Source organism: Bos indicus x Bos taurus, chromosome 22 (assembly GCF_003369695.1).
Source record: "Bos indicus x Bos taurus breed Angus x Brahman F1 hybrid chromosome 22, Bos_hybrid_MaternalHap_v2.0, whole genome shotgun sequence".
NCBI lineage: Eukaryota > Metazoa > Chordata > Mammalia > Artiodactyla > Bovidae > Bos > Bos indicus x Bos taurus.
In genome coordinates, this window is record NC_040097.1 from 23123795 (window position 1) to 23149996 (window position 26202).

The 26202-nt window shown below is 40.1% G+C and overlaps 1 protein-coding gene across 1 annotated transcript in view; it reads left to right on the forward strand.

Annotated features, from left to right (window-relative positions):
* The window catches only part of C22H3orf49 (chromosome 22 C3orf49 homolog), a 113409-nt gene that overhangs the window by 62175 nt on the left and 25032 nt on the right, over positions 1-26202 (forward strand). The window contains 1 exon segment of the mRNA XM_027523270.1: positions 16598-16755. The gene's annotated coding sequence lies outside the window, so the exon portion shown is untranslated.

The window sequence follows — 26202 nt, forward strand, 5'->3', positions numbered from 1 at the left end:
GTACTTTGGCCACCTCATGTGAAGAGTTGACTCATTGGAAAAGACTCTGATGCTGGGAGGGATTGGGGGCAGGAGGAGAAGGGGACGACAGAGGATGAGATGGCTGGATGGCATCACCAACTCGATGGACGTGAGTTTGAGTGAACTCCGGGAGTTGGTGATGGACAGGGAGGCCTGGCGTGCTGTGATTCATGGGGTTGCAAAGAGTTGGACATGACTGAGCGACTGAACTCAGTGACTATGGAAACTCTGGAGGTTGGAAAACTAAGGAGTAGTCTGCTTTCTGTAGAGTTGCAGTGAAAATGCATTGCAAAACTTTAGCAAAAGAATTATTTATTCAGATTCTTCAAGCAGAGCCGAATTCTTTCAGTGCCAGATCCTCTGATATCAAAGATTCTGAGAAAAGGGAAAGCTTTAGTTTTCGCTTTTTGTGAAAGAGTTAATATCTTAAACTCTCGTTAATAATTTTACTCCCATTTTTAACAAGTCTTAAGATTTTTAAGTATCTTGGATATACATAATTATTTTTCCATGAATATACCAGGCTGACAAAAGAGAAAATGGAATCTGGTACAGGCATGATCCATTATTCCAAAACTATTTATGTGATCAGTTAAACATGGGGGCAGAGGATTTTGAGAGTAAGTTCAGTTCAGTCAGTTCAGTTGCTCAGTCGTGTCCGACGCTTTGCGACCCCATGAACTGCAGCACACCAGGCCTCCCTGTCCATCACTAACTCCTGGAGTTCACTCAAACTCACGTCCATCGAGTCAGTGGTGCCATCCAGCCATCTCATCCTCTGTCGTCCCCTTTCCCTCCTGCCCCCAATCCCTCCCAGCATCAGAGTCTTTTCCAATGAGTCAACTCTTCGCATGAGGTGTCCAAAGTACTGGAGTTTCAGCTTTAGCATCATTCCTTCCAAAGAAATCCCAGGGCTGATCTCCTTGCAGTCCAAGGGACTCTCAAGAGTCTTCTCCAACACCACAGTTCAAAAGCCTCAATTCTTCAATGGATAAAGATTCTGGCAATTTCTACCTCCCAAATAACGATAAATACAAATTTAGGAGCATTCTTCTCCTGCTGACTTCAGTTACATCCTATTTTTAAACTTTTTTTTTAATATACTGGAGTACAGCCAATTAACAATGCTGTGATAGTTTCAGGTGGACGGCAGAGGAACTCAGCCGTACATATACGTGTATCCATTCTCCTCTAAACCCCTCTCCCATCCAGGCTGACACATAACATTGAGCAGAGTTCCCTGTGCTATACAGCAGGTCCTTGTTGGTTATCCATTTTAAACATAACAGTGTGTACTTGTTGATCCCAAACTCCCTAACTATCTCTCCCCCAACCTCACCCACTGGCAACCAAGTCTGTGAATCTCTTTCTCTTTTGTCAGTTCATTTGTGTACATATATACGGAACAGTGACATCCCATTTTTGAATCCTCGATCTGTTTTACTAAAGATGCTAACCCAGGATATATTTCATCCTCAACTTTCATAATCATGAAGAATGTCCTTATGAGATTCAGGAGCAAGCTGACTAGAATGGTTTAAAGGTCTATTTCGTTTCCCTGTAAAGCACTTTGATGCAGAACATAAGACTGAAAAGGGTGGTCATAAAAACCATTATAAAAATAGAAATAAGAGCTGTGAACTGACCCTCTAGGGCAGATGTGGAGGAAATCAGGAGAAAATGTCAGTCCATTAACTTTTCAGAGTTGCTGGATTACATTGGGAATGAATTCTGTGCCCCCAGCCATCCAGGGAGAAGTCCCCCCACTGCCTTCTGTGGCAGGTCACAAATGCCATCACTGAAATCACCTTGATGCCTGGCTTTGAAGAAAGTGGATGATGAAGAGAAGGGCCCTAATAGCCACAGCTAGTACCTAAACCAATAACTGTGCAATTACAGTTTAGATGATGATTTAATATCTAAGGCCATCCCAAAAGCATGTTCATTTGGGAGCACACTGAAGCCAGATGGGGTGAAATCCTCTCAAAAAGGGAACTGTGGACCAAAGGGTAGGCATTTTGAGTAAATGAAAAGCCGCTAGCAGTATTTACCTTCCAGCTTCACTCTCAAAATCAGAAACTGCTGATGTAGAAATATTCCAATGCTGTCGATTGTGAAGCTAGAGCCCTCCAGGGAAAGGAAGTACTGTTTATTGGACAGGATGAGAAAGCAAAATATTGCAGAGACACTGAAATAACCAGATGATATGCACCTCCAAGAACCAGTCTTGAAATCTCTCTGTCCTCTGGGCCACCCGCCTCCCACCCACCGTATGTGAACACGCTCATGTTTGCCTATGACGATGCTGATGAAATTGTACTCCATTCAACCAACTTCAAGCCAGTTCATTTGCCCCTAAGTATTAAAAATGGATTTTTCTAATCTGTTATATTCAGTATGTTATTTGAACATGTATGTCTCACAACACTCCAACGAAAGCTAAAGTTGAATGAAAAGGAGTTACATTTAGAAAAGAATACTGATTGTTTAATGAAAACTTGACAGATTGATTTCTATTGACTTGGTGATGCTGAAGGTACACTTTTTTCAGGGAGGGCTGAGAGGACAGAGAGCTGTGGAGGGGGAAAACAGAAATATTGAAATGTCTATTCATCTACTTGTATGTGTGTGGGTACCACCAGGGGCTTTCCTGATGGCTCAGACAGTAAAGAATCTGCCTGCAATGCAGGAGACCCAGGTTCAAGCCCTGGGTCAGAAAGATCCTCTGGAAAAGGGAATGGCCTCCTACTCCAGTATTCTTGCCTGGAGGATTCCATGGACAGAGGAGCCTGGAGGGCTACAGTCCTTGAGGTCACAAAAAGTCAAACATGACTGAGCGACTAAGCACACGCAACACAGAGGTACAAGCAATACTTTAAGCTGTCTGTTTTCCTTGACTTTCATTTATATTATCTTCTAGTTTTCTGTTAAATGCTTCAAATGCATTGTGTTTTAATGATCATAACAACTCTGCCATAGGTACTGATATTATTCCCCATTTCGCCAATAGGAACACTAAAGCTTAGAAAATTCAAGTGGCGTGCCTCTAGTCTAAGAGCTGAGCTTTTCATAATGCTTCTTTACTTACCACACTGCATGGGTTTTGGGGGGGGGGGGGGGTTGGTTGTTGTTTTGTTTTGTTTTGCCAAAGAGGGTAGGTGAGGTTCAAGTTTCTGGAATAGGCAAGAAATTATTAGAAAAAGCTCAGGCAAATAATCCATGGGAGGATTAATACCAGGAGTTAATTAAACTGAGCACTACTGGCTTAATAATTGTGTAGACCCGGAGATAATTTAATCGAGAAGATTAAACCCAGAAGGATTACAAAGCAGCCTAAAAATCATTTGGAGAAATTTGTGACCTTTTAATTTATTGATTTTCTGATGCATCACGGTGTTCTGATTAATTTAAATTCATACCATCCATTTCTACACACATAAATAAGATAGAATTGAGTTCTGCTTTTGCTGTAGAACAATGTGGTAGAAATTAGCATTCAGGAACTGCAGAAGAATCCATCACCTATCTACTTTTAGGGCAAACACAGGAATAATGATGCCCATTTCATGGTGGGAGGACGAAGGACGGCTGGTGGTTACATTACTTGAGGGTGCTCAAAAGCACTGGTTATATATTTTAAAAATATATGATTTTTTAAAATACACCTACCTTTATGTGCCTAACCACTCAAGAATTTGCAGTTCTCAATTCAGTTTCTGTATTAGAGTTGTCAGCCACTGTTTGGGAACAACATATATTGGGAAGCTGCATTTTTATGAGGTTTAATTTTTCATAAAATGAGATAGTCTTTAAAAAAATTGATGGCACTGATATGAACAACTCCTGCCGCTGTTCAGAGAAGGTTGGAGCTGATGGTTGCTAAGCAGCCAGGGCCATCACTGGGAAAACCGCCTAAATGAATGATCCCCAGAACAGGAAGGCAGTCCAAGGGATGAGAAATTAACTCTCTGTGGGACCAGGCAACTTAGATTCATTTCTCCCCATTTTATCTGTAATAACACCATCAACTAGTAAAGAAGTATCTTGGCTATAAGAATAACAATGGTAGCCTCACTCCTAAGTTGAGAATTATTTCAACAGCTCACAGGGGGAAGTGTGGCAAGGGGAGTTTTATGTCTTTCTGGGTGGACTTAGCTTCCAAATCCACTTTATTCTCTTCTCTGAAAGGCTTGTTCGTGACTATTTGCTTTCAGAGATGCTTGGGAATCAGAAATGTCAGAGCCCAGACTTCAGGCCAAACCCAGCAAGGAGAATTAGGGCTTCCATGCTTCAAGAGCAGTGACAGGGTTCTTCTGGATTTCTCCGTGTTCATGGAAACAACAGTGAGGGCTACCCTCTACTCTGACTCAGATTCTGTGCTTAGCCTTTTTCCGTGGACTGTCTCATTTAATCCTTAAAATGACGCTAAGAGATTGGTACTCTTCTCAGCCCCATCTTACAGATGAGGAAGCTGAGGCGTACAAATGTCAAGGAAATGATCCACGAACAGATAACCATAGTCCATGGTTAACCTGAACCTCAAGCCCACATCTTTCTGACTTCAGACCATCATTTTATACTGCCTGTCTTCCATTGAGACTTCCCTGGTGGTCCAGTGCTTAAGGCTTTGCCTTCCAATGCAGGGGTTGCACTTGCTATCCCTGGTCAGGGAGCTTAGATCCCACATGCATTGTGGCCAAAAAATCAAAACATGAAATGGTATGTAAACAGTATGGTAAAAAATTCAATGAAGACTTTAAAAATGGTCCACAACAACAAAATCTTTTTAAAAAGCATTATATTTAAACTTGTTTTTAAATATTTAGGGGGGGGATTTAGAGCATTTACACAGATGAAGATACAGTGACAGTACAGTTGGACTAGAATGCTGAACCCCAAAGAATTGATGCTTTCAAACTGTGCTGCCGGAGAAGACTCTTGAAAGACCTTGGACAGCGAAGAGATCAAACCAGTCAATCCTAAAGGAAATCAACCCTGAATATTCATTGGAAGGACTGATGCTGAAGCCAAAACTCCAATACTTTGGCCACCTGGTATGAAGAGCCACCTCTTTGGAAAAGACCCTGAGGTTGGATAGATTCTGGGCAGGAGAAGAAGGGGGAGACAGAGGATGAGATGGTTGGATGGCATCATCGACTCAGTGGACCTGAGTTTGAGCAAGCTCTGGGAGATAGTGAAGGACAGGGAAGCCTAGCATGCTGCAGTCCATGGGGTCACAAAGAGTTGGACTCGACTTAGCAAATGAATGGCAACAGCTCAGTGTTACTGTTTAAAGGGAAATAAGGGAGGGAAAGGAACAAGGGCAAGGGAAAACTAAGATGAAGCCCAGAAAAACATTGGAAGATCTAACAGAAGGAAGATACTGCTACTGCTAAGTCACTTCAGTCGTGTCCGACTCTGTACGACCCCATAGACGGCAGCCCAACAGGCTCACCCGTCCCTGGGATTCTCCAGGCGAGAACACTGGAGTGGGTTGCCATTTCCTTCTCCAATGCAGGAAAGTGAAAAGTGAAAGTGAAGTCGCTCAGTCGTGTCCAACTCTTAGTGACCCCATGGACTGCAGCCTACCAGGCTCCTCCGTCCATGGGATTTTCCAGGCAAGAGTACTGGAGTGGGCTGAAGGAAGATGAGCAGGGATAGAAAATCAGAGTAGGCAGAAAGATAAGAGAAAAGCTCAAAGAGTTTATTATCAAAGAAGAATTCTAACATTTTCTATTATTGAATACTATCTGTCAAGCACTGTTCTAAGGCCTTTGCAGGTATGACCTTATCTAATCTTTAGAATCACCCAGCAGTGAAAGTGAAGTCGCTCAGTTGTGTCCAACTCTTTGGGACCCCGTGGACTATAGCCCACCAGGCTCCTCTGTCCATGGGATTCTCAAAGCAAGAATACCGGAGTGGGCTGCCATTTCCTTTTCCAGGGGATCTTCCCAACCCAGGGATCGAACCCAGGTCTCCTGCATTGTAGGCAGACGCTTTAACCTCTGAGCCACCACATTAGATAATGTATGACCTTATCTAATCTTCAGAATCACCCTGAGGTAGGTCCTATTATTAACCTCATTACAAATCAACTGAGGCACAGAGAGGGTGAGATTTGCCAAAGGTCACAAAGCCAGAACATAGTAAAGCCTAAACATCCACCTAGGCTGTCTGACATTAGAATCTGAGCTCTTTGCTGAAAGACTAATTTGGTAGTTTGTCCTAAGCTGATACTTTCTTGAATGAAATGAGTACACAAATATGATCTGTGATAAATATTTTCTACATAACAAGATATTCTCGATGTTCTTAAAGCACAAATCCTGGCTAATCACAGATTACCTGGGAAACCTTTCTATAGGAGAGAGACATTTTCAGGAAAGTACTTTCAAACTATAAACACGGATCTAGACTAAACATTAATTATGTTAGTATGTGTGTTAGTCGCTTCAGATGTGTCTGACTCTTTGCAACCCTGTGGACTGTAGCCCACCAGGCTCCTCTGCCCATGGGATTCTCCAGGCAAGAATACTAGAGTGGGTTGCCATGCCCTCCTCCAGGGGATCTCCCCAACCCAGGGATCAAACCCACGTCTCTTACGTCTCCTGCATTGGCAGGTGGGTTCTTTACCCCTAGTCACCTGAGATGACCCTGCATTTTAATCCTATTAGAGCATTCTGCTACATTCACTCTTATAAACAATGGGCATAGTTTGCTACCTATATAGTTATATTTGGCAGTTAGCACCCTCATTCTTTTTAAAATAAAGCCTATTAACCATGTATAATACACTGTCTCAGTGGCTAGCTAAAGATTAAAGACCTTTAATCAAGCACTAATCATAGTGTCTTTGCCGGCTGAACCTAGACTGCCTCAGAATCCTTCTTATCCATCAGAGAGGGTATGCAAGTTGAAACTGATCTGCCATCCCTGACCAAGTCAGACATTCCCAGTGGACTTAGCTAGGTATTTATTATATACCTGGTAGCAGTCACAGCATCTGAAAAGCTAACTTGACAACCAATCTGCAATGTTTCTCAACCTGTGGCTTAGAGAGCACCTAGACATTAAGAACCTCCATCCATGAGTCAATTATTGAAGCAAAGATTCAGTGAGTATTCATTACACTGTTCTTTCTACTTTTATATACAGATGAAATTTCCATAATTGTTTATTAGATACACAGACGTACTTGTTTCAGAATACTTGGGGCAGGGAAGCCTGGAAATGTGAATTTAAAGTAGGCTGACCAGAGGGAATTTTTGGTACTCTGAAGCTGGTTCTTTTAGGCTGTACAGTAGATTCACGTGGGGAGCTTGAAACATGCCAACGTCCAGACCACATCCCAGACTAATGAAATTACGATCACTAGGGGCGTCACCTTGGCATCTACATTATACAAAACTCTTCGGATAACTTCACTGTGCGACACATTGATACAGCACACCCTATCTCTTCTCACACATCAGTAGTCTATTCAGGTCCCACCTTTTTCATAGACTGAAAGATACAAAGTTTTCCAAGGGGATCTGGGAAGATCAGGAATATTATCTCGTTGTTGTTGTCTAGTTGCTAAGTCATGTCCGACTCTGCAACCCCATGAACTGCATCATGCCAGACAACACCCCTGTTCTTCATTATCTCCTGGAGTTTCCTCAAACTCATGTCCATTGAGTCCATGATGCCATCCAACCATCTCATCTTCAGTCTCCCCCTTCTCTTCCTGCCCTCTATCTTTACCAGCATCAGGGTCTTTTTCCAATGAGTTGGCTCTTCTCATCAGATAGCCAAAGTATTGGAGCTTCAGCTTCAGCATCAGTCCTTCCAGTGAATATTCAGGGTTGATTTCCTTTAGGATTATCTCGTATTTGTCTCTAAATCTTCCCTTGTTACAGTAGCTGAAAACAGTTGTTGGGTTGACTTGTGCCAGAAAGCAGAGTTAGTTACCACCAAACTCTTTCACATGTTTCCACCAGCTGGGCTAACTCTGCATGATGCAAAGCCTGGTTTATAGAGCTGCTCTTAGAGCCTAGAGGTCTTAGGTTTCAGCCTCTGTTGCAGGGATTCCCCCAAAACTGACTCAGTATGAAGATTTCTGAGCCAGAGATTTATTAACTAAGTACTCCAGGAAAACTAAGGTGGAAGTGAGGGAAACAGAAGAGAGAAGGCGAGGAAGCCAAGCAAATTGCTCCCTCCAAAGCCCACAGAGGCAGTCTCAGGCTGATCCCTGGTGGGAGCTCCTGAGGGGACCTCACACCCCTGAGCTTTAACCTCTCCAAGAAAGGGAGATGGAGTTTTCCTGCTCTCTCTCCCTCTCGTTCTGTGGTTAAGGATTACCCCAGGGAGATGGAAATTTCCAGGCACTTTCAGCCCTTTGAAGTGCAAGAACAGTCCAAGGACAGTCCTCCTCGTGTGGAAGGAAGCAAAAGCACGTTGAAGTTGGCAGAAGCTGTAGAGCATCAGGCAGAAGAGGTACAAGGTTTCCAAGGAGATATGCTAAGTGTATGGATATTATGCCCTACAGTCTCTGAAATGTCCTTTGTTACAAGTAGCTGAAAACAGTTGTTTGGCTGACTCATGCTAGACAGTGGAGTTAGTTACCACATTAAGAAACCCATCTCCTTCGACGGAACAACTCACTCTGTCACATATCCTTTGATAACTGTGATATCAAGTAGGATTCATATCAACTCTGAATTGATTGGCAAGAGCTTCCCAGAGCATTTTTAAGACTGTGAACTCTGGTTGGAAAAGTGCCATATTTGATTAGTGATGCCTGCCACAAGCAAATGAGTACACAATTACAGTAGTTACTTAAAAAAATGTTTTAATGGTTTTGCTTACTTTTAAAAAATATTAAAATTTTTATTTCATGTGCTGCACCCATCTCACCTGTGGCACACAGGAGTTTTAGTTGTGGCATGTGAACCCTTAGTTGCCCCTTGTGGGGTCTAGTTCCCTGTCCAGGGATCAAACCCAGGCCCCCTGCATTGGGAGAACAGTCTTAGCCACTGGGCCAGCAGGGAAGTCCCTCCACAGTAGGTACTGCCAGAGAACTTTGGCGTCTGAAGTATCACTGGAATGCCTGGATAGGTTTTTAAAAAATGCTGATTCCTAGATCCCACCTCCAGAGATTCTAATTTAATCTGAGAAGAGAACCTGGCATCCCAAGTGCCCATATGATTTCCACAAAGGTAAAGAACCACAGTAATATTCAGATAAATCAACATGCTGCTTCGCAGTTGTCCCAGGAAATGTCCCAGGCATACTTCAAAATAATCAAATAAATTCTCCAAAAATGAAATATTTTATTCATAATTCCTTTCTTACTCTGATAAAAATTCCTTTCTTACTTTTCAAACATGAATAGCAGAACACTTTTGTTTGTTTTCTCTTGTCTTGAACCTTCAATACAGTGTGAACTTTGAATAGGCTAGTCATAGTCAGAACTTCGTTTGCCTTTTACACATGCTCCGAGCTAAGGTGCCTCGGTCGTGTTCGACTGTTTGTGCCTCCGTGGAATGTACCCCCTCAGAGGTCCATGGGATTTCCCAGGAAAGAATACTAGAGTGGGTTGCCATTTCCTTCTCCAGAGGATCTTCCCAACCCAGGGACTGAATCCGCGATTCCCACGTGGGCAGACAGGTTCTTTACCAGTGAGCCACCAGGGAAGCCCATAGACTTAAGATATTGATTTCTATTCATGTATATCTTTGAAAGGGAATGGTCTTTAGTTATAGAAAACATTGTTTGAATGTTTATATTTGCAATTTGTAAAGCGAAAAAAAAAAAAAAGAAAACTTATTCTGTAATGTGATTCGTTGTTATTGCTTGTTACAAGATCATTTCGCAAAACCAAAACTACTGGCTAAAGTATGTTAAAAAGTTGCATGCCATCTTCTGGAGGGTGGTGCAAGTGGTATAATTACAAAATACTCCCAAAGAATATTTATTAAAGATATGATGGTGGTTTTCTCCAAACATCTGTCCTTAATGTGGAGAACTACAGACTTTTTCTAGGTAATTAAAACTTCTCTTAAAATCACTTTTCCCCGATTATATAAGTAAAATTATTCTTTAGCTTGAATAACCCAGATAATTGCCTCAAATTCATTTAGTATACGCCTAAACTAAATATTTCATCATATACAAGAACTTGACAAGAATCTCATAATGTAGGATTTAATTCTTTTCCCCCTTTCTCTTGGTGTCACAAAGAAGTGAATTTTAAGTTAGGATTAAAGACCAGGTCATTAGACCAACTCAGAAATAAATGTTTTGGATATATACCCTGAAGTGAGATGGCTAAATCATATGGTAGTTTACTTTTAATATTTTGAGGAGCTCCTGAACTGTTTCGCATAATGACCATATCATTGTGCGTTCCCATCAACAGCGTACAAGCTTTTCAGTTTCTCTGCATCCTTGCCAGCCCTTGTTGTCTTGGGTGTTTTGTTTTAAAAATAGCCGCCTTGACTATTATTAGGTGATAATTGATTATGATTTTGATTTGCATTTCCCTGATCATTGGTGACATTGAGCATTTTGTTCAACATCTTTTGGCCATTTATATGTCTTTTTTGGAGAGATGTCTGTTCAAGTACTTAGCCCATTTTTAAATTGCATTATTAGGGGGTTTTTGCTATTGAGTTGTAGAAGTTCCATATATATTTTGGAGATTAACCATTTATCAGGTATGTAGTTTGCAAATATTTACTCCCATTCCATAGGCTGCCTTTTCACTATGATTGTTTCCTTTGCTGTGCAGATTTTTATTTTTATCAATAAAAATCTGTGAAGATTTTTATTTTTATCTTGATGTAGTCCTCATTGTCTATTTTTGCTTTTGTTGCTTATGTTTTTGGTGTCACATCTATGAAATCATTGCTAAGATCAATGTCATGAAACTTTCCTACTATGTTCTCTTGTAGGAGTTTTACCATTTCAGTTTACATTTAAGTCTTTAATCAGTTTTGAGTTGATTTTTGTGTATGCTGTAAGAGTCCAGTTTCATTTTTTCCCAGCATCATTTGTTGAGGAAGCCTTTCTTTCCCTGTTGTGTATTCTTGGTACTCCTGTTGAATCTCAGCTGACTATGAATAGATTTACTTCTGGGCTGTCTGTTCTATTTTATTGGTCTACACATTGATGTTTATGTAGTACCATGTTATTTTAATTTTCTTTGTAATGAATTTTGAAATGAAGAAGTGAGATACTTGTAGCTTCATTCTTCCTTCTCAAGATTGTTTTGGCAATTCCTGGTCTTTTGTGGTTCCCTAAGAAATTTTAGAATTATTTTTTTATAAAAAGTACCACTGAGATTTTGATAGTGATTCCACTGAATCTGTAAAACTGAAATCAAGATATCAAAGAGATATCATCACTCTCAAACTGCAGCATTATTCACAATAGCTGAGATATAGAAATAAGCTAAATGTCCACTAACAGATAAAGAAAATGTGCTATATACATATAAAGGAAAATAATTTAATCTTTTAAAAGAAGAAAATCTGGCAGTATACAACAACATAGATATAACCCAAAGGCATGATGCTAAGTGAAATTAGCCAGTCACAGAAGGAAAAACACTGCATGATTCCTATTGGGTATCTAATCAAACTCATAAAAGCAGAGAGCGGGGTGGTGGTTACCAGAGATGGGCAGGAGGGGAAAATGAAGAGTTGTTATTCCACAGTTTTAAAACTTCAGTCATACAAGATAAGTTCTAGAAAGGTGCTATACACCCTTGTGTCTATAGTTAATGATATTGTATTGTACACTTGAAAGTCCATTAAGAGAGTAGATCTCACATTAAGTGTTCTCGCACAATGAAATGAAAATTTTAAAGCAATAAAATGAATTTGTCAAGTTATCCTGCAAAATTTTTGAGAGTCCTCATGAATCAAGAACAGCCACTGCCTGTTTATATATAAAAAAGACACAAATGCAGATAATATGAGTACTGATACATCTATACTACCACAAACCAATTATGCAAAAGTCAGTCATTCCCTTGCTATCTTAATAATTGACTTCGAGCAGCCAGAAAAAGTTAGTTTTTCTATTAGGTGCAAAAGGATTTCCATTTTAATGAATTTGGGCTGAGATCTGTATAGAACAGCCATTATCCAGATAAAGTGATGTTAATTTCTGGTTAACTTTTCAAATATGAACAGCAAGAGGGTTTTTTGGTTGTTGTTGTTTTATCTTGTTTTGTTGGATTTCAGTATAGCAGCTTTTTGTTCTGTGCTACTGCTACTGCTGCTAAGTCACTTCAGTCGTGTCTGACTCTGTGCCACCCCATGGACTGCAGCCTACCAGGCTCCTCCATCCATGGGATTTTCCAGGCAAGAGTACTAGAGTGGGGTGCCATTGCCTTCAATAGTCGTAAATTAGAGATTCTCAGGTGCTGGCTCCTGCCATGGTGTCCCTTCCCCAAGCTTTTGACAAGAACCATGGCAGGTTTTAGAGTTCCTCCTGCTTCCAAAACAACAGCCACCCTTTTCCTCCCCTTAGGAGCTACCCTACCTATTAGATGTGTGCCCTCCTTCCACACACATGAAACTTAAAAAGTTGAAAGTGATGCCATTCAAAGGAAACATGGGCCTTTTCCCTAAAATAATTATACTTAAAAACAAGCCATTAAAAGCCTAATTGCCACCCCAAATTATAAAGCAAAATTTACATATTCTGGTTTCTCACTCAATAGGCTCATCCTTTTCTCCTCTTGAATGTTTGTTTTTACAGCTGAGTTATAAAATAGGAGTATATAATTAAAATCCTTAGGTTCATAATTATAAACTCGACTGCAGTATAATTGTTGCATCTTTTGATAATTCCATCACTAATTATGCCTCTTAGAATATCCAAATATCTATCATAAAAATCTGATCATCATCAGCTTTCAGTCAATACACTTGACTGAATGAAAAATATTGCTTATTTCCAGATAAAATCTGTGGCTTACAATGGTTCATTGCACATGTTTTATCAAAGAGGGAAAAATAACAAAACCATAGAAACAGACTTCTATTTATCATTAAGTGGTATATATTTTATCTTTCAAGGGTTACCGTGAAACATCCAGAAATTATTCTTTATTGGAATTTTTAAAAAATCTTCCCAGCAAGTTATCAGAATGCTGGTTTATGTTAGCTGATCCTTTTCTTACTCTATTACATAATGCCCAAAAGAAAATAAAAGTTTACTAATGAAATGACAATATATATTTAAGATCTGTATTCTAAGAGTTGTTATTAACTTTGGAATGCCTTTTACATGTAGCTGTCCAGTTTTCCCAGCATCATTTATTGAAGACGCTGTCTTTGCCCTATTGTATATTCTTGCCTCCTTTGTCAAAAATAAGGTACCCATAGGTGCATGGGTTTATTTCTGGGCTTTCTACCTTGTTCCATTGATCTATATTTCTGTTTTTGTGCCAGTACTGTACTATCTTGATGACTGTAGCTTTGTAGTATAATCTGAAATCAGGAAGGTTGATTCCTCCAGCTCCATACTTCTTTTTCGAGACTGCTTTGTCTATTTGGGGTCTTTTGTGTTTCCATATGAATTGTGAAAATTTTTGTTCTAGTTCTGTGGAAAATGCCACTGGTAATGTGATAGGGATCACATTGAATGTGTAGATTGTGTTTGGTAATACAGTCATTTTCACAATATTGATTCTTCCTACCCAGGAACATGGAATATCTCTCCATCTGTTTATGTCATCTTTGATTTATTTCATCAGTGTATTATAATTTTCTGTGTACAGTTCTTTTGTCTCCTTAGGTAAGTTTATTCCTAGATATTCAATTCTTTTTGTTGCAATGGTGAATGGGCTCAACAAAATTTTAGCAAACAGAATTCAGCAACACATCAAAAAGCTCACAGACCATGATCAAGTTGGGTTTATTCCAAGAATGAAAGAATTCTTCAATATACACAAATAAATCAGTGTGGTACACCATATGAACAAACTGAAAGAGAAAAACCATATAATAATCTCATAGATGCAGAAAAAGCCTTTGACAAAATTCAGCACCCATTTATGATTAAAACTCTTCAAAAAATGGGCATAGAAGGAACCTACCTGAACATAGTAGAGGCCATATATAATAAGCCTACAGCAAACATTATTCTCATGGTGAGAAACTGAAAGCATTCCTCCTAAGATTAGGAACAAGACAAGGGTGTCCACTTTCACCACTATTATTCAACATAGTTCTGGAAGTTCTAGCTACAGCAATCAGGGAAGAAAAAGAAATAAGAGGAATCCAGTTCAGAAAAGAAGAAGTAAAGCTCTCACTGTTTGCAGGTGACATAATACTGTACATAGAAAACCCTAAAGATAGTATCAGAAAATTACTAGAGCTAATCAGTGAATTTAACAGAATTGTAGGATACAAACTCAATACCCAGAAATCACTTGCATTTATATATACTAACAATGGAAAATCAGAAAGAGAAATTAAGGAATCAATTCCATTCACCACTGGCATATCTTGAATGATATATTTTACATTCACATAGAGTGATTAAATCTTATGTCATGAAAATAGTCCCATTTTATCTTTCATCCTTCTCACCCTTAACCCTTCACTCATCTCACCTATGGTCCCATGGTTGCTTGTCCTCAAAGCCAGGACATATTTTTACAAGGTGCTAATTAACTGTTTTGATAGACAAGGCATAAGATGCTACTTTGAAAAGCAACTATGAGGGAGTACGTTCTTGAAGAAAGGAAAAGACTGAATACATATTGAGCAAGATAACTCTTCCTCCCCAACACGCTTCTTATTCATGACAGTCAACTGTCCCAGAAAGTAGGATTCTTAAGGCAGAATTAAACTGATATACTCTACACAGATGTCTAAAACTGCCTTTCAGTGTATTAACAATAGAGAAAGCCACATGCAACCCTCTTACCACCACTAGTCCCATCACCATGGAACCAGGAATGTTAAGGTAGGTGGAGGAGTGGTAATTTGGCTGGGATGACATGGAGAGTTGGGGTAGACCTGAAACCCAGGAAAGCATTGGAAAGACCTCTGAGGTGAGGAGTAGGTCAGCTTCAAGTCACCCAGGGATCTCATTACTGTGGGGTGGGGAAGAAGGGGCATCTTCTATCTGCAGTCATGTTTTTAATCATCCCTAGACAGACCCTAAATATGGCTGAGTTGCCCTTTATGGACATTCCATAGATGCCTACTCCCCATTTCCTGTTTGAAATTAATATAGCTGCTCCAGCTTTCCTGGTGGATCAGGTGGTAAAGAATCTGCCTGCCCTGCATCGCAGGAGACCTGAATTCAAACCCTGAATCAGGAAGATTCTCTGGAGGAAGGAATGGCAACCCATTCCAGTATTCTTGCCTGGATAACTCTATGGACAGAGGAGCCTGCGGGCTACAGTCCATGGGGTCGCAAAGAGTCAGACATAACTGAGCGACTAACACTTTCACTTTTTTTTCACTCCGGCTTTACAGGGATTGATGTCAATATGGTATCTTTTTCCCATTCCTTTTACTGTTAGCCTATTTTTGAGTTTTTATGTTTAAAGTATGTTTCTTTCAGACATCATATATTAATAGCTGGACCTTTTTTTTTTAATCTACTCTGACAATCTGTGTCTTTGAATTGATGCATTCAGACCATTTGTTTTAGTTGAATTAATATCTCCCACATTTGTAACTATTTTCTGTTCATTGCAACCTTTTACCCCCTCTTTAATTGAATTGAATATTTTATATAATTCCATTTTGTCTCCTCTAGTAGCATATCAGTTTTATTTCTTCTTAATTTTTTTGTTGTTGCCTAAGAGTTTTCAGTGTACATTTTTGACTAATCTAAAGGTAGCTTCAAATAACACTATGTTGCTTTTTAGAGAGTATAGCAGTAACAGTATAGATAGTGTATAATAGAATAGTCCCAATTCCTCTCTTTTCCTACTTGTGGTATCACTGATATTCATTTCACTTAACGATGTACTATAATCTTCTACTACATTGTTACTATTAAATAGAATTATTTTTATGTCAATTAAAAGTAAAAACTACTTTAAGTGTTTCTTCTCTTGTGCTCTTCCTTTCGGGATGCAGATCTGAGTTTTTACCTACCTTATTTACCCTCTTGCTGATGAACTTTAACATTTCTTGCAGGTCGGGTATGCTGGTGATTCATTTCCTCAGTTTGTGTTAGGCTGAAAAAGTCTTTATTCCTCCCTAGTTTTGGAAGGATAATTTCAAAGAATGCAGACTTCCTGATATTTTTCTTTCAACTTTTAAAATTATTCTACTCTCTTTTTTGTTTGCATGGTTTCTAACGAGAAGCCTGCTTTATTTCTTATCCTTGTTCCTCTAGAGCTATGATGGTTTATTTCCCTAAGCATCTCTCAAGAGTTTGTCTTTAGGTTTCTAAACCTTGAATATGATTTACATAGGAGCATGTGTGTGGGTGTTTGTATCCCAGATGAGGTAAGGTTCAGAAAAAGTCTTTTCCCCAAGAGCATAGGCTTTGTTAGGAGAAAGTTCTGGGTTTGTTTCACAAAGATTCTCTTCATTCTCTCATTCTCCCCAAGACACAGGGCAATCTTTTTGGAATCTTCACTGTGAAAACTTGTGAGTTCCTGGTGGTAAAAGCTATGAAAATATGGGATTCCCCTAAGACTGTGGCACCCAGCACTTTGTCTCAAAGTACTTCACATTCAACCTCCAGCAGTTCATCAAAATTACCATGGTATGTCTTTATACCTGCTTAGACTTCTAGCAGTTTCTGCTCCAAGTAAGCAGAACTTGGCTGTGACTCTCTATCTGTCCGGATTTTGGAGGACTGGTTTGTCCTCATGGTAAGTAAAGTCTTTGATTTTCAGCTTGTTCAGGATAAGAAATTTAACTTTTTCTTTCTCTAAGAATAACGCATGAACCAGAGTTTCCAGGATCTTTGAACATGTACAGTAACATTCGTGGTCAAGCATGAAAAATCTTAGTCCTGGAAATTAGTGGGCTATTTAAGGATAAAATCAATTTTGGGTATATTATTTATTATGGGCCAGGACTTCATCTGAAATTTAATCTTTCATCATTGTAACAATGCCAGAGATATATGTCCAGTTTTATCAATATACCAGCAGGAGCTAGTATAATCTTTCTACCCTGTGGCATACTAGTTATGCATTACATGAAATGTTAACAGGTGTTACATTTCATATAAAAAGTGCTATGAACAAACAATTATAACAAATCTGATTAAACAAACATCTCTCTATTAGAGAACTCCTAAGGGAATTTAATATGCTGGGTGTTGTGAATTCAGAAGAGATAAGCAAACATCATTTCCCCAAATCATTTAATCATAGAATTTTTATGTTTCTCTTGGAGCATCTGGTGGGACTTGTGTTTTATGGAATACACTTTGGTCAGGTTTTGGTTGTATGAGAAGAAACACCCTGGCTTTAGAGCAAAAGGAACATGAGTTTGAATTTCAAGTACACTAATTGTTCTTCAGGCAAATTGCTTAATCCTATTACCCTAATGGGCTTCATCTGTAAATTAAAGGCATAATACATTAGTTTATTGATCCATTACTTAATATCATTGTAGGCAATAGCTTCTACTTCAGTGATTAATATAGGGATTCAATGATAGGTGTGTGCCTATCATCCAGTAAAAACAGTTGTTTTTCCAAGCATAATTTTTAAAATGCATTTACTTCTTTTATTTTTGGCCATGTTGGTTTTCATTGCTGTCCACAGGCTTGCTCTAGTTGTGGCGAGCCGGGGCTACTCTCCAGTTGCTCAGCAGTTGGGGCACACATTTAGTTGCTCCATGGCATGTGGGGTTTTCCTGGACTAGGAACTGAACCCATATACCCTGCATTAGCAGGTGGATTCTTAGCCACTGGACCACCAGGGAAGTCCCTTAACAGTTATCCATGTCTTCATTATCATCATCCTACATCAGACTCCAAAGCAGTGGTGAGCTCTTTCCCAGATGGCAACCAGTTTTTCTCTGCATCAACGTGAAGTCAAATACAAAAGAAAGTTGTTGCCCAATCATGAATACTTGAATAACACATCTGGTCTGATCTCCTGTGTTAGAAGGATGTGTGTAGGAGTGGATCTAAATGTAAGTTTCCACAGCCGGTATCAATACTGAAATGTCATTCCATGTTTGGTAAAATTCACAAAGAACATTTCATGAGACTTCCAAATATGGCCCAGGAAACCAGTTCTCTTCTGAGAAAAGTATAGGGCCAGGACCAGAAACATTTAATCTCTATGAGCAAGCCTTTGGGAGTCTTTCCTTTGACATGAATTACTTGCATTAATTGGCGAGTAAGTCATTGTGGTTGCACATTAAAGTCACAGCTAAACCCTATTGGAACTGTGATGTGTTTTCCACCCTAAAAATGTCAACATGGTGGGTGAGCTGTCATAGAGAACAGCAAGGAAGCAATTGTGATATGATATCTGATACCCATGTGGTTGGAGTAGCTCAGTGCTGGATTCAATACTATAATCTTGAACATGTTGATTTGGAGCAGTATGCATGATTAGGTGGCTTAATTGCATGTTGTACAGGAAGCTGTGACCTTTCCAGTCCCATCCTGGATGTGGTATTGTGCTCTGGGGAGGAAGAGAAGACAACGTGTGTGGGGGTGCTTGACAATAGCAGTGTTCATTCATGTAATTACTTGTGTGTGTTCAATACCTTAAAAAACCACACAGACAAGGCCTCAGATACTAGTGGCCATCCATTGTTTAAAGACAATTTTATGAAAGTCAAGTCACCTTGGATAAAGACCCCGTAGTATCACTCGTGAAGTCGTAAAGTCACTCAGTCGTGTCTGACTCTTCGTGACCCCATGGACTGTAGCCCACCAGGCTCCTCCATCCATGGAATTTTCTAGGCAAGACTACTGGAGTGGGTTGCCATTTCCTTCTCCAGGGGATCTTCCCAACCCAAGGATTGAACCCAGGTCTCCCGCATTGCGGGCAGACGCTTTACCGTCTGAGCCACCAGGGAATCGCTATAGTAATATCACTAGTACATTGTAAATGTTGAAAGTACAGCATCAGTATGGACAATTCTCTAATTTTTCACCAGTTTGGAGAACTAATACAACATTCAAAATTAAAGGCCATGATATTCTTTTTTTTCTCCCCTCGGTGCACCAAGGCATGCAGGATTTTAGTCCCCAACCAGGAATCACGTGCCTCCTGCAACCACTAGACCACTAGGAAAGTTCAACGCCGTGATATTCTTGTCTGTCGATCCATTAGCTAAAAACGATAAAGCTGAATAATGTCATAACCAGTCTGGTGGTGGTGGTGGTTTAGTCACTTCAGTCCTGTCTGACTCTTTGTGACCCCCATGGATTGTAGCCCACTAGGCTTCTCTGTCCATGGGATTTTCCAGGCAAGAATACTGCAGTGGATTGCCATAACCAGTCTATATGGCATCAAAAATTCATACTGAAATATAAATCCTGTCATTTGCAAGATATTTCACAATATAAAAACTGCTTTTTAAGTCCATTACAATATGAGAGAAAGCAGTATGAGAGAAAACAAAGCAGATGTCCTTTTTCCAACTTTACAGCTGAAACATAGAAGCAAGCATGGTAAAGGACTTACAGCAATAAAGCTGGGACTTAAATCCAAGCCTCTAGGGTCTAAATCCACAGTTTCCTCCCCCTCCCACACTCTCTAGACATATTCTAGAGAATACCTATTCTACATAAATGCATTCTTAGGGCTGTTGTCAACCCTGAGGACCAGGCTTAGCATTTTCAAACAGCATTTGAAATCAATTCTGCCAGGAAGTTGTCGTGTTTGTCAACAGTATGTGTAGCCAAAATCCCCAAGAATGAACTAAAATGCTTGGCATCTTTTTTCAAAAGTTACGTAAGGATTAGGCTGGACCTGCATGCACAGAGTGGAATGTCCCAGAAAGGAAGTAATTGCCCAGACAACCCAGTTTTGAATCATCTTCACCTGCAGTGTCCTTATAATTGACGCAATAGGTATATCCAGAACCTGAATTGTGGATATAATTGACCTGATTATCTCCATGGCTTTATTTGTGAATGTAGTTGCACATAAAACTACCAGGTACTGACAGTCTCTGTCCTAACCATAAATTACCTCCAAAACAGCATCCTCTGGATCCTTAGCCACCGCTCTGTAAATGACTGTGTCAGGGGCAGTGTCTTCTAGGATATAAATCTCAGTAACTGCCAAAAAAATGTAAAATAGATGTGCTTGAATGAGTGTCACCATTATAAGGCCAGAAACTCCTCATTCAATCCTAGATCTTAGACAAAACTGAATGCATTATGCTTACTGTGTACAGATGTTTGTATAGGGTGATTCCCATTCATCATTATCATCATAATGGTAGACACCATTTATCTGTCTGTCATGTATCAGGTGTAGAGTTGATACATTTAGACAACAGTGATATTGAACATTTCCTGAGTGCTTTTAATTGCTAAGCACTCCAAATCATTGGTAATTAGTATTTCCATTTTACTGAGGATTAGAAAGAGAAACTAACTCAAGATTACACAGTTAATTACATTACTAGTATCTGATTATTAATGCCTATCCTTTCCTGCAGCCATGTATCATTACTTTTGTTATCATAATTCTCACTATCACTCTTAGAGCCATGATGCTATGAGAGGGCATGGCATCAACATACATGTGTCCACAGGGTCCTTCCTTTCCCAAAAGAAGAGCTCTGTACCTTGGTCTCCCTGAGCAAGGGATCCCATGAAGATGGGTGGTTCATTCACATCTTGAATCTGGATTAAAATGGTTTGTGATGCTGTTGCCTGTCTGTTATCTTTGGCGTAGATTACCAGGGAGTACAGAGCCACCATCTCAAAGTCCAGCTTGGGTACTCCAGCGGTGAATAATATTTTTTAAAATGCAGAATAATGGAGTGAATGACTGGCATCCTAAGGATGTACACAGTATGTTTTATATTGATAATCCTCAATATGAATCAGCATTTTTAAAAAAGACAGAAAAAATCTCATACTTAAAAAGTGGAAGCAAGGTGATCTGATTTCTTAAAAAACCTACATGAACAGAGAATTCACATATGTAGTATTAAATGATTTCCCCTTCATCCAGCCTGCTTTCCCACGTTATTCTTTCAAATATCAAAGTTGATCATATCCCTTCTCTAATTTGTCATGGTTTATCCTACAGTTCAGTTAAGTTGCTCAGTCGTGTCCAACTCTTTGTGAACCTATGGACTGCAGCACAGCTGGCTTCCCTGTCCATCACCAACTCCTGAAGCTTGCTCAAACTCATGTCCATCAACTCGGTGATGCCATCCAACCATCTCCTCCTCTGTCATCCCCTTCTCCTTCCGCCTTCAATCTTTCCCAGCATCAGGGTGTTTTCCAATGAGTCCATTCTTCATATCAGGTAGCCAAAGTATTGGAGTTTCAGCTTCAACATCAGTCCTTCCAATGATTTCCTTTAGGATGGATTGATTGGATCTCCTTGCAGTCCAAGGGACTATTAAGAGTCTTCTCCAACACCACAGTTTAAAAGTAACAATTCTTCGGGGGCTCAGCTTTCTCTACAGTCCAACTCTCTCACAACCATACATGACTACTGGAAAAACCAATGCTTTGACTAGACAGACCTTTGTCAGCAAAGTAATGTCTCTGCTTTTTAATATGGTAAGCACTTTACGAATAGCTCATTCTGTCCTTGCTATGGGTGCTATTATTGGGTGCATCCTACACATGCAGAAATTGAGGCTTGTAGAGGTTAAACAGATTGGCCACATTTTCACAGAGAGAAATACAGACCCCATCTGATTTCACACTCATATTCCTGTTCTTAACCATTAGCTCAAACTGCCTAGCACCTCAAAATGGAAGAAAAATGAGCATAAGAGTCTTTTTTCATCCCCCATTCAGTCACCCCGAGCCTCCTATTGTATTTTCCATGGTTGTTTCATGCTGGTTTTTGAACTGCTCTCTTTAGGGATCCCCTAAAGTTGAAAAACAAGAAAATTGGATTCAAATCCATGTTCAGTAAGAAATGGCCCCAAGACTTCAACCACGACCCTTTAGGTCTCTAACTTGTGTTCCTTCACCCTCATATAAAAGCCTTGTATGTTCTGTTGTTCATGTCCTTTCCACGTCTGGCATGGTGTGAGTTGGTTGGGTAATTCTTGTTTCAAAAGCTTTTCTTGTTGGTAAAGTTACAGGGGGAAAAGGGGTTTTTTTGGGTAGCAAAACTCACTGGAAAGGTTGGCCACGTGTCTTTGGACATTCTGTGTTAAACCATGAACCCCTTACCCGTAATGATGATGGGTTCTAAGGCAATACTAATAGCTTAGTGTACTGAGCACTTACTCTGTACCAGCTGCAAATATTTAATTTGAATCATTTAACTCTGAAGAAAAAGTGTTATTGGTACTATTAGTATACCCAGTGGACAGATGAAGTAACTGAGGCTTAGAGAGGTCACCAAGCAAAGAACAGAGGCAAGATGTGAACTCAGGTTTTTTGCACCAAAGTCCATACTCTTTAACCACAATGCTATGCTTCCAGTGGGTCTGCCTTCCCAGTAAGCGAATAACCAACCCTCAGAAGAAAGGATCATCATACTATCCTGGCAGCCTCATGCTAACAAGGGCTAACATTTATTGAGCACTTTTAATGCTCTTAGCTTCTTACATAATTTAAACATCAAAACAAACTCAGGAGGAAGATAATATCATTATCCCCACTTCACAGACGAGGCAACTGAAGTTTGGACTATATAATATACAGCTCGGAAAGTCATGCTACTGAAAGAGGCAGGACTTGGACCTGACCCTTGCCAATGTACCCCGGAGCTCTTGTACTGACCAACTCCGCCTCTGGCAGTAATACCTGAATGTTTTCCTCCCACTACCATGCTGCCGCTACTGACTACCATGAGACGTCAGTAATATATTCTTATTTGACACCACTCCTCTGCTGAACACTTATCACAGGCTGGACACTTTATCTTGTCAGTTCTCACAGTTATTCTGTGGAGCAAATGCTATTAACATCCTTATTCTACCAAAGAGGAAACTGAGGCTCTGAAGTTAGATGACCAAGGGAACATGGCTAGGAAGAGCTAAGATGTAAAGCTATAAAGTCTTCCTGACTCTAAAACCTGTTTTCTTTTCCTCACACTCAGATGCTTCCTGGTAAGTTAATACTTTATCCTGATTTGAAGATGCATAGTATTTTCAAGCTGCAGTTAAGCATAGTCTTGTTCTCAAGGACTCTCTTAACCAAGAAACATAGCCCTCGGCTCAGGCTGGCCCTCATGGGGTGGTACACTTTGCCTTGGAAGCCCTATGGAGGCATCAACTGTGTCCTTCTTACTCCTTAGCTCCTTCCACAGTGTCAGGCTCTTTAACAAATACTCGCTGAATTTTTAAAAATGCAAATGGTATTCTTTACACTTCACAATGGAAGAAGACAGGAAGATGGTTTAAGTGTTCCTCTGGTTGATTACTCCTGTCCAGAGAACAGAAAGTGCACACACAAAGGCTAACTTGAATTCCTTTTGCCATCCTGCCTATGTGACCCCACTTAGATTACTCAATGACAGGTAGCAATTTGAAGATTACATAACTGGAGAACACCTTGTCTCACTTCATTGATGTATCTATATAATCGGATCACTTCAAGCTTTGCTATTGTTTCTTCAGGAGATTAGTTTGGCACTGGATTTTTTTTCCCGTCTCTTTTGGTTTGACTGCCTGCCCAGTTACCCCTCCCAAGCTCAGTCTTTTGCAAACCAAACAAGTATATATTCTGTAAGAAAGAAAGTTCAACAAAGGATAATGATTTGCTTAACCTGTAAAGAACAGTATATGCCTTCTTATACAGTGATACTGTCAAGACAGATATTAACTCATTTAGTTGTGTCTTTCTCTGTAGATTTACTTTCATGCTATGAAACTATTTCATGATTGAAATGTTTCTAAAGCTATCTAGAGCTGGTCTGTGACATAATTATGATAAATGACCACCTTTCTTATAGCTTTTTATTCTCTGTAATTTAATCACACTGTTGCTGAATGTTGAAGTATATTTATTTTAGTAACACGTCCAGTGTGTAAATTGCTCCTTATGGTCAAGCACTAAACAACATTTTGCATTTATTATCTCGTACGATCTTCTTACCAACTCCTGAGTGAGGTGGTGTTATTATTATTAGTCTCTTTGTACAGAATAGAAAAAGTGCAGAAAAGTCAAGTAACTTCCCCAAGGTCATATTGCTATTAACTGGAGGTACTGCAATGCAAACCTAGCATTCTCAGATCACAAAACCTATGCGGAGAATAGCTATGGTTCCTCTGATGCAGTGCCCTTTTCCTCGAGTTCTTTGGGAGGAATGTTAACACCTTAAAAGAGCCTCCTCCTTGCTTTCTCAGTTTGGATTTCTATGTCAGTAGCTCTTTGTGTCAACCTCTATCTAGCCTGGATCACCGTTATAAAAGCATAACTAATACTGATACAGAACTGACTGACTACCAGGCACTGTTCAAGCACTTAATGGATTTAATACTGCCCATGAGGCAGCTGTTGTTCTTATCCATATTTTACAGATGACAAAAATCAGAACAGACAAGTTAATTCATTTGCTCAGAGTGATACAAAACCAGGATTTGAACACATGCAGTTTGGCTCCACAGTCTGCAGTCTTACCCTATCTCATCCTGCCTTTCCTGGTTCACCACAGCTGCCCATCTAGCCATGTCTTCCCCCTACTGGTTTTCTGGCTCTGGTGGTAGAGAACCTGCTTGCCAATGCAGAAGACATAGAGTTGTAGGTTCAGTCCCTGGGTCTGGAAGAGCCCTTGGAGAAGGGCATGATAACCCACTCCAGTATTCTTGCCTAGAGAATCCCATGGACAGAGAAGCCTGGCGGGCTATAGTCCATAGGGTCACACAGAGTTGGACACGACTGAAGTGACTTAGCCCAGCACTCTCTCTTTTGGTTTCAGAATCTCTTAAAGCCTGGAGCCAATGCAGATTTCCCCAACATAAGGCTGTTTGGTAGAAATCATACATTGCTATTTAGGTGTTTATTACCCCCAGCCCAGCAAACAGCATGTGCTTCATGCTTTCCTATGGGCTCTCAAGTCCCATGGGAGCAATGCGGGGTGGGGGTGGGGGGGCAGGTGAATGTTGTGTGTGCAGTGGGTTTGCATCATATTTGAGGAATCTTGAGCTTTTCTTATAATCTTGTAAGTCTGCTTGAACTTTGCCCCAAAGGGGAATATTGGCTTTATTATACTGGATGGTAAGTAAGACTTGATAAGACAGCTCACAAACCCTGCAGGATCTAGCCCCCTACCCCCACCTCCTTTATAATCTACTCTCTCTCTCCACTCCCCCATTCAGCTCCTGCCACTTGAGCCACCTCCCAGGCCCTTCTCTTCACTGTATTTTTTCTTGCCACAGAGCCTTTGCACGCGTTGTTCTCTCTACCTGGAGTCCTCTCTCTCTCTCTCTCCGTCTATTTAGAAGATTATTTCTCATGCTTCCTCAGGGAAGCCTGACTCAGTCAAATGTCCCACTTAAGTGCTCTCACAGAACTGTGGGCCTGTCCTCCATGACTCCTATTATACTCGCCATGTTACATGTGTGTATTGACTTAAACAGTATCTCTCTACAAACCAGTAAACACCATGGAGGCAAGGACCATATTCCATGAGAGCCCCACTGCCTTGCCTTGTGTCTCAGGAGGTCCTCGATAGGTAACAGTGAGATAAGTGCATCTTGATGTCCACAAGGATTTTTAGAGCATCTGACACATAATGGAATCCCAGAGAGTAGGTGCGAGGTTAATAAGATACAGTGGAAGGTAAGAACGGAAATGGTGATGGTTTCCTTTTAGAACGCTTGTGGTACCAAGTGATGAGAGTTTGCCTGTGTACTTACTTCCCACTGATATGTAAGTCTGCAAGACAGCACAAACGCGTTGATGTTGACTGGATCTCCAATCAGAGAAGTGTGGGGTGAGACAGACAGTGATCATGGCAACCCATGTGTGTTCAGAAGCATTTTTGGGAAGAGGGCTGGCATTTTTGATGACAAAATTTGGAAAGGCTAGAACACCTTAGAGAAAACACAAAATTGAACTTTTTCTTATAAGGATTTC